Source organism: Arachis stenosperma, chromosome 1 (assembly GCF_014773155.1).
Source record: "Arachis stenosperma cultivar V10309 chromosome 1, arast.V10309.gnm1.PFL2, whole genome shotgun sequence".
NCBI lineage: Eukaryota > Viridiplantae > Streptophyta > Magnoliopsida > Fabales > Fabaceae > Arachis > Arachis stenosperma.
The window spans coordinates 56,717,032-56,732,531 of record NC_080377.1 but is presented as its reverse complement, the minus strand read 5'-3'; the positions used below and the strand labels follow the sequence as shown (position 1 = coordinate 56,732,531).

General features: G+C 40.8%; 1 non-coding gene across 1 annotated transcript; it reads right to left on the bottom strand.

Moving 5' to 3' along the window:
• Positions 1-490: 490 nt before the first annotated feature.
• On the bottom strand, positions 491-598 carry LOC130952954 (small nucleolar RNA R71). The gene has a single exon (XR_009075132.1). It is a non-coding gene; the product is annotated as a small nucleolar RNA R71 (small nucleolar RNA).
• Positions 599-15,500: the final 14,902 nt, after the last annotated feature.

The window sequence follows — 15,500 nt, the reverse complement described above, 5'->3', positions numbered from 1 at the left end:
CCTGAAAGGACCTTGAAGCGAAAGCTAAGAGAAGCTAATGCACAACTCTCTGTAGAAGACCTAACAGAAATGTTCAAAGAAGAAGAACCCATGGCAGCCGAAAATAACAACAATGCCAACAATGCAAGGAAGGTGCTGGGTGACTTTACTGCACCTACTCCCGACTTCTATGGGAGAAGCATCTCTATCCCTGCCATTGGAGCAAACAACTTTGAGCTTAAGCCTCAATTAGTTTCTCTAATGCAACAGAATTACAAGTTTCATGGACTTCCATTGGAAGATCCTCATCAGTTTTTAGCTGAGTTCTTGCAAATCTATGACACTGTCAAGACCAATGGGGTTGACCCTGAGGTCTACAAACTTATGCTATTCCCTTTTGCTGTAAGAGACAGAGCTAGGACATGGTTGGACTCACAACCTAAAGAAAGCTTGAACTCTTGGGAAAAGCAATGCCTTCTTGGCAAAGTTCTTTCCACCTCAAAAATTGAGTAAGCTTAGATTGAAAGTCCAAACCTTCAGACAGAAGGAAGGTGAATCCCTCTATGAAGCTTGGGAAAGATACAAACAATTGATCAGAAAGTGTCCTTCTGACATGCTTTCTGAATGGAGCATCATAGGTATCTTCTATGATGGTCTGTCTGAACTGTCCAAGATGTCGTTGGATAGCTCTGCTGGAGGATCTCTTCATCTGAAGAAGACGCCTGCAGAAGCTCAAGAACTCATTGAAATGGTTGCAAATAACCAATTCATGTACACTTCTAAAAGGAATCCTGTGAACAATGGGACGAATCAGAAGAAAGGAGTTCTTGAGATTGATGCTCTGAATGCCATATTGGCTCAGAACAAAATATTGACTCAGCAAGTCAATATGATTTCTCAAAGTCTGTCTGGAATGCAAGCTGCACCTGGCAGTACTAAGGATGCTTCATCTGAAGAAGAAGCTTATGATCCTGAGAACCCTTCAATGGAAGAGGTGAATTACATGGGAGAACCCTATGGAAACACCTATAATCCTTCATGGAGAAATCATCCAAATCTCTCATGGAAGGATCAACAGAGACCTCAACAAGGTTTCAACAATAATAATGGTGGAAGAAACAGGTTTAGCAATGGCAAGCCTTTTCCATCATCTTTTCAGCAACAGACAGAGAATTCTAAGTAGAGCCACTCTGATTTAGCAACCATGGTCTCTGATCTAATCAAAACCACTCAAAGTTTCATGACTGAAACAAGGTCCTCCATTAGGAATTTGGAGGCACAGGTGGGACAGCTGAGTAAGAAAGTTACTGAACTCCCTACTAGTACTCTTCCAAGCAATACAGAAGAAAATCCAAAAAGAGAGTGCAAGGTCATCAACATGGCCAAATTTGGAGAGGAGGAAAAGGCAGTGATCGCCACTGAGGAAGACCTCAATGGACATCCACTGGCCTCCAATGAGTTCCCTAATGAGGAACCATAGGAATCTGAGGCTCATAATGAGACCATAGAGATTCCATTGGATTTACTTCTGCCATTCATGAGCTCTGATGAGTGTTCTTCCTCTGAAGAGGATGAATATGACACGGAAGAGCAAGTTGCTAAATACCTTAGAGCAATCATGAAGCTAAATGACAAGTTATTTGGTAATGAGACTTGGGAGGATGAACCCCCTTTGCTCACCAAAGAACTGGATGACTTGTCTAGGCAGAAATTACCTCAAAAGAGACAGGACCCTGGGAAGTTCTCAATACCTTGTGCCATAGGCACCATGACCTTCAAGAAGGCCTTGTGTGACCTAGGGTCAAGCATAAACCTCATGCCTCTCTCTGTAATGGAGAAGCTAGGGATCTTTGACGTACAAGTTGCAAGAATCTCACTAGAGATGGCAGACAATTCAAGAAAACAAGCTTATGGACTTGTAGAGGATGTTCTGGTAAAGATTGAAGACCATTACATCCCTACTGATTTCATAGTCCTAGAGACTGGGAAGTGCATGGATGAATCCATCATCCTTGGCAGACCCTTCCTAGCCACAACAAAGGCTGCGATTGATGTTGACAGAGGAGAATTGATCATTCAAGTGAATGAAGAATCCTTTGTGTTTAAGGCTCAAGGATACCCCTCTGTAACCATGGAGAGGAAGCATGAAGGGCTTCTCTCAAAACAGAGCCAAACAGAGCCCCCACAGTCAAACTCTAAGTTTGGTGTTGGGAGGCCACAACCAACTTCTAAGTTTGACGTTGAACCCCCACATTCAAACTCTAAGTTTGGTGTTGGGAGGTTCCAACATTGCTCTGAGTATCTGTGAGACTCCATGAGAGCCCTCTGTTAAGCTACTGACATTAAAGTAGCGCTTGTTGGGAGGCAACCCAATGTTATATTTATCTATTTTCCTTTGTTATTTTATGTTTTCTGTAGGTTGATGATCATGGGAAGTCACAAAATCAATTGAAAAAGCAAAAACAGAATGAAAAATAGAAAGAAAAACAGCACACCCTGGAGGAAAACCTTACTGGCGTTTAAACGCCAGTAAGGGCAGCAAATGGGCATTTAACGCCCAGTCTGGCACCATTCTGGGCATTTAACGCCAGAAAGAGGCACCAGACTGGCGTTAAACGCCAGGAAAGGGCAAGAAGCTGGCGTTAAATGCCAGAAATGGGCACCAGCCCGGCGTTTAACGCCGAATTGGCATAAAGAGCATTTTTGCTCGCCACTTTGTGTAGGGATGAATTTTCCTTGACACCTCAGGATCTGTGGACCCCACAGGATCCCCACCTACCCCACCACTCTCTCTCTTCTTCACCACTCACATCCATCCTTCATAAAATCCCACCTACCTTACCATTCAAATTCAAACCACTTTCCCTCCCAAACCCACCCATAATGGCCAAAACCTACCCCTCTCTCCACTCCTATATAAACCCATCTTCACCCCTTCATTTTCACACAACCTAAACACTACTTCTCCCCCTTGGCCGAACCACAAGGCCTCCTCCATCTCCTCTATTTTTCTTCTTCTACTCTCTTCTTTCTTCTTTTGCTCGAGGACGAGCAAACCTTCTAAGTTTGGTGTGGTAAAATCATTGCTTTTTTGTTTTTCCATAACCATTTATGGCACCTAAGGCCGGAGAAACCTCTAGAAAGAGGAAAGGGAAGGCAAAAGCTTCCACCTCTGAGTCATGGGAGATGGAGAGATTCATCTCAAGAGTGCATCAAGACTACTTCTATGAAGTTGTGGCCTTGAAGAACGTGATCCCCGAGGTTCCTTTCAAACTCAAAAAGAGTGAATATCCGGAGATCCGAAGAAGAGGTTGGGAAGTTCTTACCAACCCCATTCAACAAGTCGGAATCTTAATGGTTCAAGAGTTCTATGCCAATGCATGGATCACCAAGAACCATGATCAAAGTGTGAACCCGGACCCAAAGAATTGGCTTACAATGGTCCGGGGGAAATGCTTAGATTTTAGTCCGGAAAATGTAAGGTTGGCATTCAACTTGCCCATGATGCAAGGAGATGAACATCCTTACACTAGAAGGGTCAACTTTGATCAAAGGTTGGACCAAGTCCTCATAGACATTTGTGAAGAGGGCGCTCAATGGAAGAGAGATTCAAGAGGGAAGCCGATTCAACTGAGAAGGCATGACCTCAAGCCCGTGGCTAGGGGATGGTTGGAGTTTATCCAACGCTCAATCATTCCCACTAGCAACCGGTCCGAAGTTACTATAGACCGGGCCATCATGATTCATAGCATCATGATTGGAGAGGAAGTAGAAGTTCATGAGGTTATAGCCCAAGAACTTTATAAGGTGGCGGATAAGTCCTCTACCTTGGCAAGGTTAGCCTTTCCTCATCTCATTTGTCACCTCTGTTATTCAGTTGGAATTGACATAGAGGGAGACATCCTCATTGATGAGGACAAGCCCATCACTATGAAAAGGATGGAGCAAACAAGAGATCCCACTCATCATGAAATCCCTGAGATACCTCAAGGGATGCACTTTCCTCCACAAAACTATTGGGAGCAAATCAACACCTCCCTAGGAGAATTGAGTTCCAACATGGGACAACTAAGGGTGGAGCACCAAGAACATTCCATCATCCTCCATGAAATTAGAGAAGATCAAAGAATCATGAGAGAGGAGCAACAAAGGCAAGGAAGAGACATTGAGGAGCTCAAGCACTCTATAAGATCTTCAAGAGGAAGAACAAGCCGCCATCACTAAGGTGGGCCCGTTCTTTAATTTCCTTGTTCTTTATTTTCCTGTTTTTCGAAATTTCAAGCTTATGTTTATCTATGTTTGTGTCTTATGATCATTAGTGTCTTGGTGTCTATGCCTTAAAGTTATGAATGTCCTATGACTCCATCACCTTTCTTAAATGAAAAAATGTTCTTAAATGAAAAAGAGAAAAATTGCATGAATTTTGAATTTTATAACAGATTAATTATTTTGATGTGGTGGCAATACTTTGATTTCTGAATGTATGCTTGAACAGTGCATATGTCTTTTGAATTTGTTGATTCATGAATGATTGGCTCTTGAAAGAATGATGAAAAAGGAGACATGTTACTAAGAATCTGAAAAATCATAAAAATGATTCTTGAAGCAAGAAAAAGCAGTGAATACAAAAAAAATGAAAAAAAAGAAAGGGGAAAAAGAAAAGAAAAAAAAAGAAATAATAATAATGAAGTCGTGATCCAAAGCAAAATGAGTGTGCTTAAGAACTCTGGACACCTCTAATTGGGAACTTTAGCAAAGCTAAGTCACAATCTGAAAAGGTTCACCCAGTTATGTGTCTGTGGCATTTATGTATCCGGTGGTAATACTGGAAAACAAAGTGCTTAGGGCCACGGCCAAGACTCATAAAGTAGCTGTATTCAAGAATCAACATACTGAACTAGGAAAGTCAATAACACTATCTAAAATTCTGAGTTCCTATAGATGCCAATCATTCTGAATTTCAAAGGATAAAGTGAGATGCCAAAACTGTTCAGAAGCAAAAAGCTACTAACCACGCTCATCTAATTAGGACTAAGCTTCATTGATATTGTGAGATTCATTATATATTCTCTTCTTTTTATCCTATTTTGTTTTCAGTTGCTTGGGGACAAGCAACAATTTAAGTTTGGTGTTGTGATGAGCGGATAATTTATACGCTTTTTGGCATTATTTTTACATAGTTTTTAGTATGTTTTATTCACTTTTTAGTATATTTTATTAGTTTTTAAGCAAAATTCACATTTCTGAACTTTACTATGAGTTTGTGTGTTTTGCTATGATTTCAAGTATTTTCTGGCTGAAATTGAGGGACCTGAGCAAAAATCTGATTCAGAGGTTGACAAAGGACTGCAGATGCTGTTGGATTCTGACCTCCCTGCACTCGAAATAGACTTTTTGGAGCTACAAGAGTCCAAATGGCATGCTCTCAATTGCGTTGGAAAGTATACATCCAGGGATTTTCAGCAATATATAATAGTTCATACTTTGCCCGAGTTTAGATGATGCAAACTGGCGTTCAACGCCAGCTTTCTGCCCTATTCTGGCGTTAAACGCCAGAAACAAGTTGCAAGCTAGAGTCAAATGCCAAAAACAAGTTACAAACTGGCGTTTAACTCCAAGGAAGGCCTCTACACGTGGAAGCTTCAATACTCAGCCCAAGCACACACCAAGTGGGCCCCAGAAGTGAATTTCTGCGTTATTTACTTACTTCTGTAAACCCTAGTAACTAATTTAGTATAAATAGAACTTTTTACTATTGTACTCAGATCTTTGATCATCTTTTGATCTCTTGATCACATTTTGGGGGCTGGCCATTCGGCCATGCCTAGACCTTCATCACTTATGTATTTTCAACGGTGGAGTTTCTACACACCATAGATTAAGGTGTGGAGCTCTGCTGTTCCTCCAGTATTAATGCAAAGTACTACTGTTTTCTATTTAATTCATGCTTATTATTATTCTAAGATATCCATTAGCACACAAGAACATGATGAATGTGATGATTATGTGACACTTATCACCATTCTCACTTATGAACGCGTGATTGACAACCACTTCTGTTCTACATAAAGATAAGCTTGAATGTATATCTCTTGGATTTCTAATCAACGATTCACATTGACTCCCATCTGATAATGGGGCATCTGAATTCGAGATCAGAGTCTTCGTGGTATAAGCTAGAATTAATTGGCAGCATTCTTGAGATCCGAAAAGTCTAAACCTTATCTGTGGTATTCCGAGTAGGATCTGGGATGGGATGACTGTGACGAGCTTCAAACTTGCGACTATAGGGCGTGGTGACAGATGCAAAAGGATAGTAAATCCTATTCCTCCACGATCAATAACCAACAGCTGATTAGCCATACAATATCTGTGCATGGTATTTTTCATCCGAGACGAGCAATCCGACAGTTGATTAGCCGTACAGAAACCGTAGAGGACAATTTTCACTGAGAGGACGGGAAGTAGCCATTGACAACGGTGACACCCAACATACGGCTTACCATGGAAAGGAGTATGAAGGATTGGATGAAGGCAGTAGGAAAGCAGAGATTCAGAAGGAACAGCGCATCTCCATACGCTTATCTGAAATTCCCACTAATGAATTACATAAGTATCTCTATCTTTATTTTATGCTTATTTATCTTTTTAATTATCTAAACTCCATAACTATTTGAATCCGCTTGACTGAGATTTACAAGATGACCATAGCTTGCTTCAAGCCGACAATCTCCGCGAGATCGACCCTTACTCACGTATGGTTTATTACTTGGACGACCCAGTGCACTTGCTGGTTAGTTGTGCAAAGTTGTGAAAAAGAGTTGAGATTACAATTGTGCGTACCAATTTGTTGGTGCCATTGAGATCACAATTTCGTGCACCAGACCTGCATTTGAAAAATAACAACAAAGTATGGAATATGAATGAGAGGTTCTCAGTATGGTAAAAGTGCCCAGTAATGTAAGATATAAGACTCCGGGACGCCAGAGGCAATCTTAGAACTTCATATCAATCATAATATTTAAGCTTATAAAACAGATAAACAAATCCTTAAACAGGTCAACTAACTTAGGGGATTTCTAATCTATCAGTTCACTGCTGTCCCACAGTCTTCACCAGCCTAACCTTCATAGGATCCAATTTCCACCGCCTTCCGAACATCCTCAATCCCAGTAGAAAACACAAGTAATAGCAATACAAGTAAAGCACAAGTATAATCATGTATATAAAGTAATCCAGGAAGCAATTAAGCATGTTATACAATTAGGCAAACAATACAAGTCAGCAAAGTAAGCAAAGATATAGGATATGCACATGATGAATGCTGTCCTATTTGGCTGTGATATCATATTGTCAGTTTAACAGCCAACCCAACACATCCCCATGGGAATGCCACCTTTCGATCACGAATATAGCTCTGGAAACCCCCCAGAGATATACTGTCAGGCACACTCCTGTGATCTGAAAGGATGCGAGCGGGATACTCTGCCACAAACCTCACATCTTAATGTTAGCGGGATAAACCAACCGTCCTTACGTCGCCGCCACGACCTCGACAAGCGGGATTAACCAACCGTCCTTACCAGGCGCATAACGTCTCAACAATCCCATTGTAAAATAGTATATCAGTGGTTTTCAGAAATTATTTCCAATGCTCAGTCCACTGCGAGTCCTAGACTCATCTTAACATCATCAATCTGAAATTCACAAATTCATCATTTCAATTATCATTACAGCACTCAGTACTCTAGAAACCTAAGTCTTCGTCTTCTAAATTCATACAGAAATTTACTAAATTAAGTCACTAACTCATCCTTAGAAGTATCATAGCAAAAGTATTAGATAGTATTCCTAAACGGCACTTAAAAAATGTTTGGAAAGCTCGAGAACCTTTGAAAACGAAGAAAAATGATTTTTCAACAAAACAGGGGGTCTTGCGTACACATGCTGTTGAAAAATTGGTGGTCGGTACGCAACCACCTGCTTGCGTACGCGAGTTTTCCAACCCAAATGTGTTGCTCGCGTCGCGTGTTAAAGTTCGCGTATGCAAGGGTTGCATTTTTTATAGCTCGTGTACGCATGTAGTGTCCCCATATGCAAGATGCCCAACCTGAATGGGTTGGTCACGTCGCGTGCACCATGTCGCATACGCAACCCTCACTAGACTTGGAAAATTTTCAAATCTACAGAATTTTAGGTTTAAGCACCAAATTTAAACGTTCATAACTTCCTCTACAAAAATCTATTTTTCTCAAATTTTCTATCAATTTAAAGCTCTTACAGTACCACATAAACGGGCATTAGCCACAAAAATTTAGCTATGAACACTAATATGTAGCAAACATGAATAAGAATATCTTATATTTGTCACAAAAATTCTCAGCGTGGCTAAATTTTGGCAATTTGCCACAAACAACACTCTCGGTGGCCCCTAAATCAGAGCACTTTCATATTTTTAACCATGCCTTTCAGAAAACCGTTTCTCACCTTCAATAATCACTCAAAACCCTTTCCCACCATTCAACCTTTTTTCCACTTTGGTATCGCCCTCTCCTCTGCCCCAATTTACCCTAAACCACCCAATTCGCCCCTCTTGTTATACCTTCCCTTCCTTGTATCGTCTCAGCCCCCTTTCTTTTCTCTGAGCTTCTCACTTGTTGAATTGGTAGGTCAAATCCTTGCCTTGCATAGGAAATCATGGGGTTCATCATTGCGTTGGAGCTTGTCTATGCCAAATTCAGGAGAGCTCCCCTGCATCCCAGATCTACCTATTCTCCCCCTTGTTGTCGTCGCTCATAGATTTGTTTGAGCATGACGGCAACAGGTAGTGTTGGTTTGCCGATGCCTGAGTCACTACTACTAGGTGCTAGTTCAATCATTTCAAGTGATTTATTTATTTTCCTCTTTTATTTTCAGTTTTTTTTGTATGTGTATTGTGTTGTGATTATTTAATCTATTGGAGAATTTGAATTGTGATTACATTATGACTTTGCAATGTCAAATGTCATATTTTTTTGCAGTGTTCTAAGTGTCCATTTGACCATTATAAGACCATATGTATCATGGTATTTTTTTTCTTGATGATTATCAACTTATAATTTCAGATAGCTTTTAAGGGCAACAGAGAGTAATATTCATGAGTTCTTATCTAATACTGGCAATGTAAGTTGATTTTTAATCTCTCACATGTTACTTGAAGCATGTTTACCGTTTACAAGTTGAAGATATTTTAGTGTAGGACACTATGTAATATTTGATTAAGGGTTATAACCATTAGTTGTTTTGTATGCCTTATGTAACTATACTGTTTCTGTTTATGTTGTATCTTTTATATTTTTTTCTTTCCAATTATGTGCCTGGTGGACGAAATTGTGATCCATATTCTTTTGTACTTGTATGAAATCATTATTATGGCACCGGTTGAATTCACAACTCCGTTCAGCTAACCAGCAAGTGTACTGGGTCGTCCAAGTAATAAATCTTACGTGAGTAAGGGTCGATCCCACAGAGATTGTTGGTATGAAGCAAGCTATGGTCACCTTGTAAATCTCAGTTAGGCAGATTAAATTTGTTTATGGTTTCGAAAATTAATAAAAAGAAATAATAAAAGGGATACTTATGCAGATTCATTGGTGGGAATTTCAGATAAGCGAATGCAGATACTGTATGGCTCAAGAACGCCTACTTTCCTATTGCTTCAACTCAATCCTTCTTACTCCTTTCCATGGCAAGCTGTGTATAGGGGTTCACCGTTCGACGATGGCTACTTTTAATCCTCTCGGGAAAATGGTCCTCTGCGCTGTCACTCGCATGGCTAATCGTCTGGAGGCATCACACTGGCCGAAGGCTACATCCCATCCTCGCAGTGAAAACTACGCTCACGCGCTCTGTCACAGCACGGCTAATCACTGGTTGGTTCCCGCTCCTACTAGAATAGAATCCCTTGATTCTTTTGCGTCTGTCACTAACGCCCAGCACTTGCGAGTCTGAAGCACGTCACAGTCATTCATTACCGGAATCCTACTCGGAATACCACAGACAAGGTTAGACTTTCCGGATTCCCAGGATCCTACTCGGAATACCACAGACAAGGTGAGACTTTTCGGATCCTCATAAATGCCGCCATCTATCTAGCTTATACCACAAAGATTCTGTTGGGGAATCTAAGAGATACACATTCAAGCTCTGTTGCATGTAGAACGGAAGTGGTTGTCAATCACGCGCGTTCATAAGTGAGAATGATGATGAGCGTCATATAATCATCACATTCATCATGTTCTTGGGTGCGAATGAATATCTTGGAATAAGAATAAAAGAGAATTGAATAGAAAGTAATAGTAATTGTATTGAAACTTGAGGTACAGCAGAGCTCCACACCCTTAATCTATGGTGTGCAGAAACTCCACCGTTGAAAATACATAAGTAAAAGGTTCAGGCATGGCCGAATGGCCAGCCCCCAAAACGTGATCAATAGCCTCTTAGGATGAAGAATAAAACAAAACTGAGACCAAAGATGTCTAATACAATAGTTAAATGTTCTATTTATAATAAACTAGCTCCTAGGGTTTACATGAGTAAGTATTTGATGCATAAATCCACTTCCGGGGCCCACTTGGTGTATGCTTGGGCTGAGCTTGATCTATCCACGAGCTGAGGCTTCTCTTGGAGTTGAACTCCGAGTTATGACATGTTTTGGGCGTTCAACTCCGGATCATGACGTTTTTCTGGCGTTTAACTCCAGACAGCAGCATGAACTTGGCGTTCAATGCCAAGTTACGTCGTCAATTTCTGAATAAAGTATGGACTATTATATATTGCTGGAAAGCTCTGGATGTCTACTTTCCAAAGCCGTTGAGAACGCGCCATTTGGAGTTCTGTAGCTCCAGAAAATCCATTTCGAGTGCAGGGAGGTCAGATTCCAACAGCATCAGCAGTCCTTTTGTCAGCCTTTTTCAGAGTTTTGCTCAAGTCCCTCAATTTCAGTCAGAAATTACCTGAAATCACAGAAAAACACACAAACTCATAGTAAAGTCCAGAAATGTGAATTTAACATAGAAACTAATGAAAACATCCCTAAAAGTAGCTTGAACTTACTAAAAACTACCTAAAAACAATGCCAAAAAGCGTATAAATTATCCGCTCATCACAACACCAAACTTAAATTGTTGCTTGTCCCCAAGCAACTGAAAATCAAATAGGATAAAAGAAGAGAATATAATATAAATTCTAGAATATCAATGAATATTAATTATAATTAGATGAGCGGGACTTGTAGCTTTTTGCTTCTGAATAGTTTTGGCATCTCACTTTTTCCTTTGAAGTTTAGAATGATTGGCTTCTCTAGGAACTTAGAATTTTGGATAGTGTTTTTGACTTTCCTAATTTAAGCATGTTGATTCTTGAACACAGCTACTTATGAGTCTTGGCCGTGGCCCTAAGCACTTTGTTTTCCAGTATTACCACCGGATACATAAATGCCACAGACACATAACTGGGTGAACCTTTTCAGATTGTGACTCAGCTTTGCTAGAGTCCCCAGTTAGAGGTGTCCAGAGCTCTTAAGCACACTCTTTTGCTTTGGATCACGACTTTAACCACTTGGTCTCAAGCTTTTCACTTAGACCTTCATCACACAAGCATATGGTTAGGGACAGCTTGTTTTAGCCGCTTAGGCCTGGATTTTATTTCCTTGGGCCCTCCTATCCATTGATGCTCAAAGCCTTGGATCCTTTTTACCCTTGCCTTTTGGTTTTAAGGGCTATTGGCTTTTTCTGCTTGCTTTTTCTTTTTCTTTGCTATTTTTTTTCACCACTTTTTTTTTCGCAAGCTTTCTTCTTTTTCACTGCTTTTTCTTGCTTCAAGAATCAATTTCATGATTTTTCAGATCACCAATAACATTTCTCTTTGTTCATCATTCTTTCAAGAGCCAACAATTTTAACATTCATAAACAACAAGATCAAAAGACATATGCACTGTTCAAGCATTCATTCAGAAAACAAAAAGTATTGTCACCACATCAATATAATTAAACTAAATTCAAGGATAAATTCGAACTTCATGTACTTCTTGTTCTTTTGAATTAAAACATTTTTTATTTAAGAGAGGTGAAGGATTAATGGATTTTATTCATAGCTTTAAGGCATAGTTACTACATACTAATGATCATGAAGTAAAGACACAAAACATAGATAAACACAACATTAAAAACCGAAAAACAGAAAGAAATAAAGAACAAGGAATGAATCCACCTTTAGTGGCGTCTTCTTCTTGAAGGACCAATGATGTTCTTAAGCTCTTCTATGTCCCTTCCTTGCCTTTGTTGCTCCTCCCTCATTGCTCTTTGGTCTTCTCTTATTTCTTGGAGAATGATGGAGTGCTCATGATGTTCCACCCTTAATTGTTCCACATTGTGGTTCAAACCTTCTAAGGAGGTATTGAGTTGTTCCCAATAGTTGTTTGGAGGAAAGTGCATCCCTTGAGGCATCTCAGGAATTTCTTGATGATGAGCTTCCTCATGCACCTCTTGAGAACCGTGAGGGGCTTCTCTTGCTTGCTCCATCCTCTTCTTGGTGATGGGCTTATCCTCTTCAATGAGGATGTCTCCTTCTATGATAACTCCTGCTGAGTAACATAGATGGCAAATAAGGTGAGGAAAAGCTAGTCGTGCCATAGGTGAGGGCTTGTCGGCTATTTTGTAGATTTCATTGGAGATGACCTCATGAACTTCTACTTCCTCTCCAATCATGATGCCATGAATCATGATGGCCCGATCCACAGTAACTTCAGATCGGTTGCTAGTAGGAATGATGGAGCGTTGAATGAACTCCAACCATCCTCTAGCCACAGGCTTGAGGTCCAGTCTTCTTAGTTGGACTGGCTTGCCTTTGGAGTCTCTCTTCCATTGAGCTCCTTCCACACAAATGTCCATAAGGACTTGGTCCAACCTTTGATCAAAGTTGACCCTTCTAGTGTAGGGGCGTTCATCTCCTTGCATCATGGGCAAGTGGAATGCCAACCTCACATTTTCCGGACTAAAATCCAAGTATTTCCCCCGAACCATTGTGAGATAATTCTTTGGACTCGGATTCATACTTTGATCATGGTTCCTAGTGATCCATGCATTGGCATAGAACTCTTGAACCATTAAGATTCCGACTTGTTGCATGGGGTTGGTTAGGACTTCCCAACCTCTTCTTCGGACTTCATGTCGGATCTCCGGATACTCATTTTTCTTGAGCTTGAAAGGGACCTCAGGGATCACCTTCTTCTTTGCCACAACATCATAGAAGTGGTCTTGATGGCTCTTGGAGATGAATCTTTCCATCTCCCATGACTCGGAGGAGGAAGCTTTTGTCTTCCCTTTTCCTTTTCTAGAGGATACTCCGGCCTTAGGTGCCATTGATGGTAATGGAAAAACAAAAAGCTTATGCTTTTACCACACCAAACTTAAAATATTGCTCGCCCTCGAGCAAGAGAAGAAAGAAGAAAAGAAGAAGAAGAAGAAAATATGGTAAAGAGGGAGAGAGGTGGGTTCGGCCATTTTGGGTGGGAATGGGTGGGAAATTGGTTTTGAATTTTTGAAGGTAGGTGGGGTTTATGGGGAAGAGTGGATGGATGTGAGTGTTGAATGGTGTAATTGGGAAGAGGAATTGAGGTGATTGGTGAAGAGTGTTGGGAAGTGTGGCATGGGGAATAGGAGAGTGTGATTAGGATTAAAAGGTAAGGTGGGAATATGTTAGGTGGGGATCTTGTGGGGTCCACAGGTCCTGAGGTGATCCTATGGGGTCCACAGATCCTGAGGTGTCAAGGAATTCCATCCCTACACCAAATAGGCATGTAAAATGCCTTCGTGCATCATTCTGGTGTTTAAACGCCCATTGGTGCACATTCTGGGTGTTCAACGCCCATGTAAAGCATGTTTCTGGCGTTGAACGCCAGTTTCATGCTTGTTACTGGCGTTCAGCGCCAGAATGTTGCTTGTTTCTGGTGTTCAACGCCAGAATGATGCTCTGTTCTGGCGTTGAACGCCAGCCAGATGCATCTTACTGGCGTTGAACGCCAGCCTGTGCGTCCTCCAGGGTGTGATTTTTTTTCTTCTGCTGTTTTTGATTTTGTTTTTTAATTTTTATGATTTTTTTCGTGACTCCTCATGATCATGTACCTAATAAAACATAAAATAACAATAAAATAGAATAAAATAAAATTAGATAAATAAAATTGGGTTGCCTCCCAACAAGCGCTTCTTTAATGTCAATAGCTTGACAGTGGCTCTCATGGAGCCACAAGGTGATCAGGTCAATGTTGTATAGTTGCCAACACCAAACTTAGAGTTTGGATATGGGGTCTTAACACCAAACTTAGAGTTTGGTTGTGGCCTCACAACACCAAACTTAGAGTTTGACTGTGTGGGCTCTTCTTGACTCTGAACTGAGAAAAGCTCTTCATGCTTACTTTCTTCTGTCACAGAGGGATGGCCATGTGCCTTAAATACAAGGTAGTCTTCATTTAATTGAAGAACTAATTCACCTCTGTTGACATCTATCACAGCTCCTGCTGTGGCTAGGAAAGGTCTTCCAAGGATGATGCAATCATCCTCTTCCTTCCTAGTGTCTAAGATTATGAAATCAGCAGGGATGTAAAGGCTTTCAACCTTTACTAACATGTCCTCTACTAATCCATAAGTTTGTCTTAATGACTTGTCTGCCAATTGTAATGAGAACAAGACAGGCTGTACCTCAATGATCCTCAGCTTCTCCATTACAGAGAGTGGCATAAGATTTATCCCTGACCCCAGATCACACAGAGCTTTTTCAAAGGTCATGGTGCCTATGGTACAGGGTATTAAGAACTTGCCAGGATCTTGTTTCTTTTGAGGTAGAATTTTCTGAATCCAAGTATCCAGTTCATTAATGAGCAAAGGAGGTTCACTTTCCCAAGTCTCATTACCAAACAACTTGGCATTCAGCTTCATGATAGCTCCTAAATATTGAGCAACTTGCTCTCCAGTTACATCTTCATCCTCTTCAGAGGATGAATAGTCTTCAGAGCTCATGAATGGCAGAAGGAGATTTAATGGAATCTCTATGGTCTCTATATGAGCCTCAGATTCCTTTGGATCCTTAATAGGAAACTCCTTCTTGCTTGAGGGACGTCCCAGGAGGTCTTTCTCACTAGGATTTTTGTCCTCCTCCTCCCTTGTGCATTCGGCCATATTGACTATGTCAATGGCTTTGCACTCTCCTTTTGGATTCTTTTCTGTATTGCTTGGGAGAGTACTGGGAGGAGTTTCAATGACTTTCTTACTCAGCTGGCCCACTTGTGCCTCCAGATTTCTAATGGAGGATCTTGTTTCACTCATGAAACTGAAAGTGGCCTTTGACTGATCAGAGACTACATTGGCTAAATTAGAGGTGTTTTGTTCAGAATTCTCTGTCTGTTGCTGAGAAGATGATGGATATGGCTTGCTATTGCTCAGCCTATTGCGTCCACCATTGTTAAAGCCTTGTTGAGGCTTTTGTTG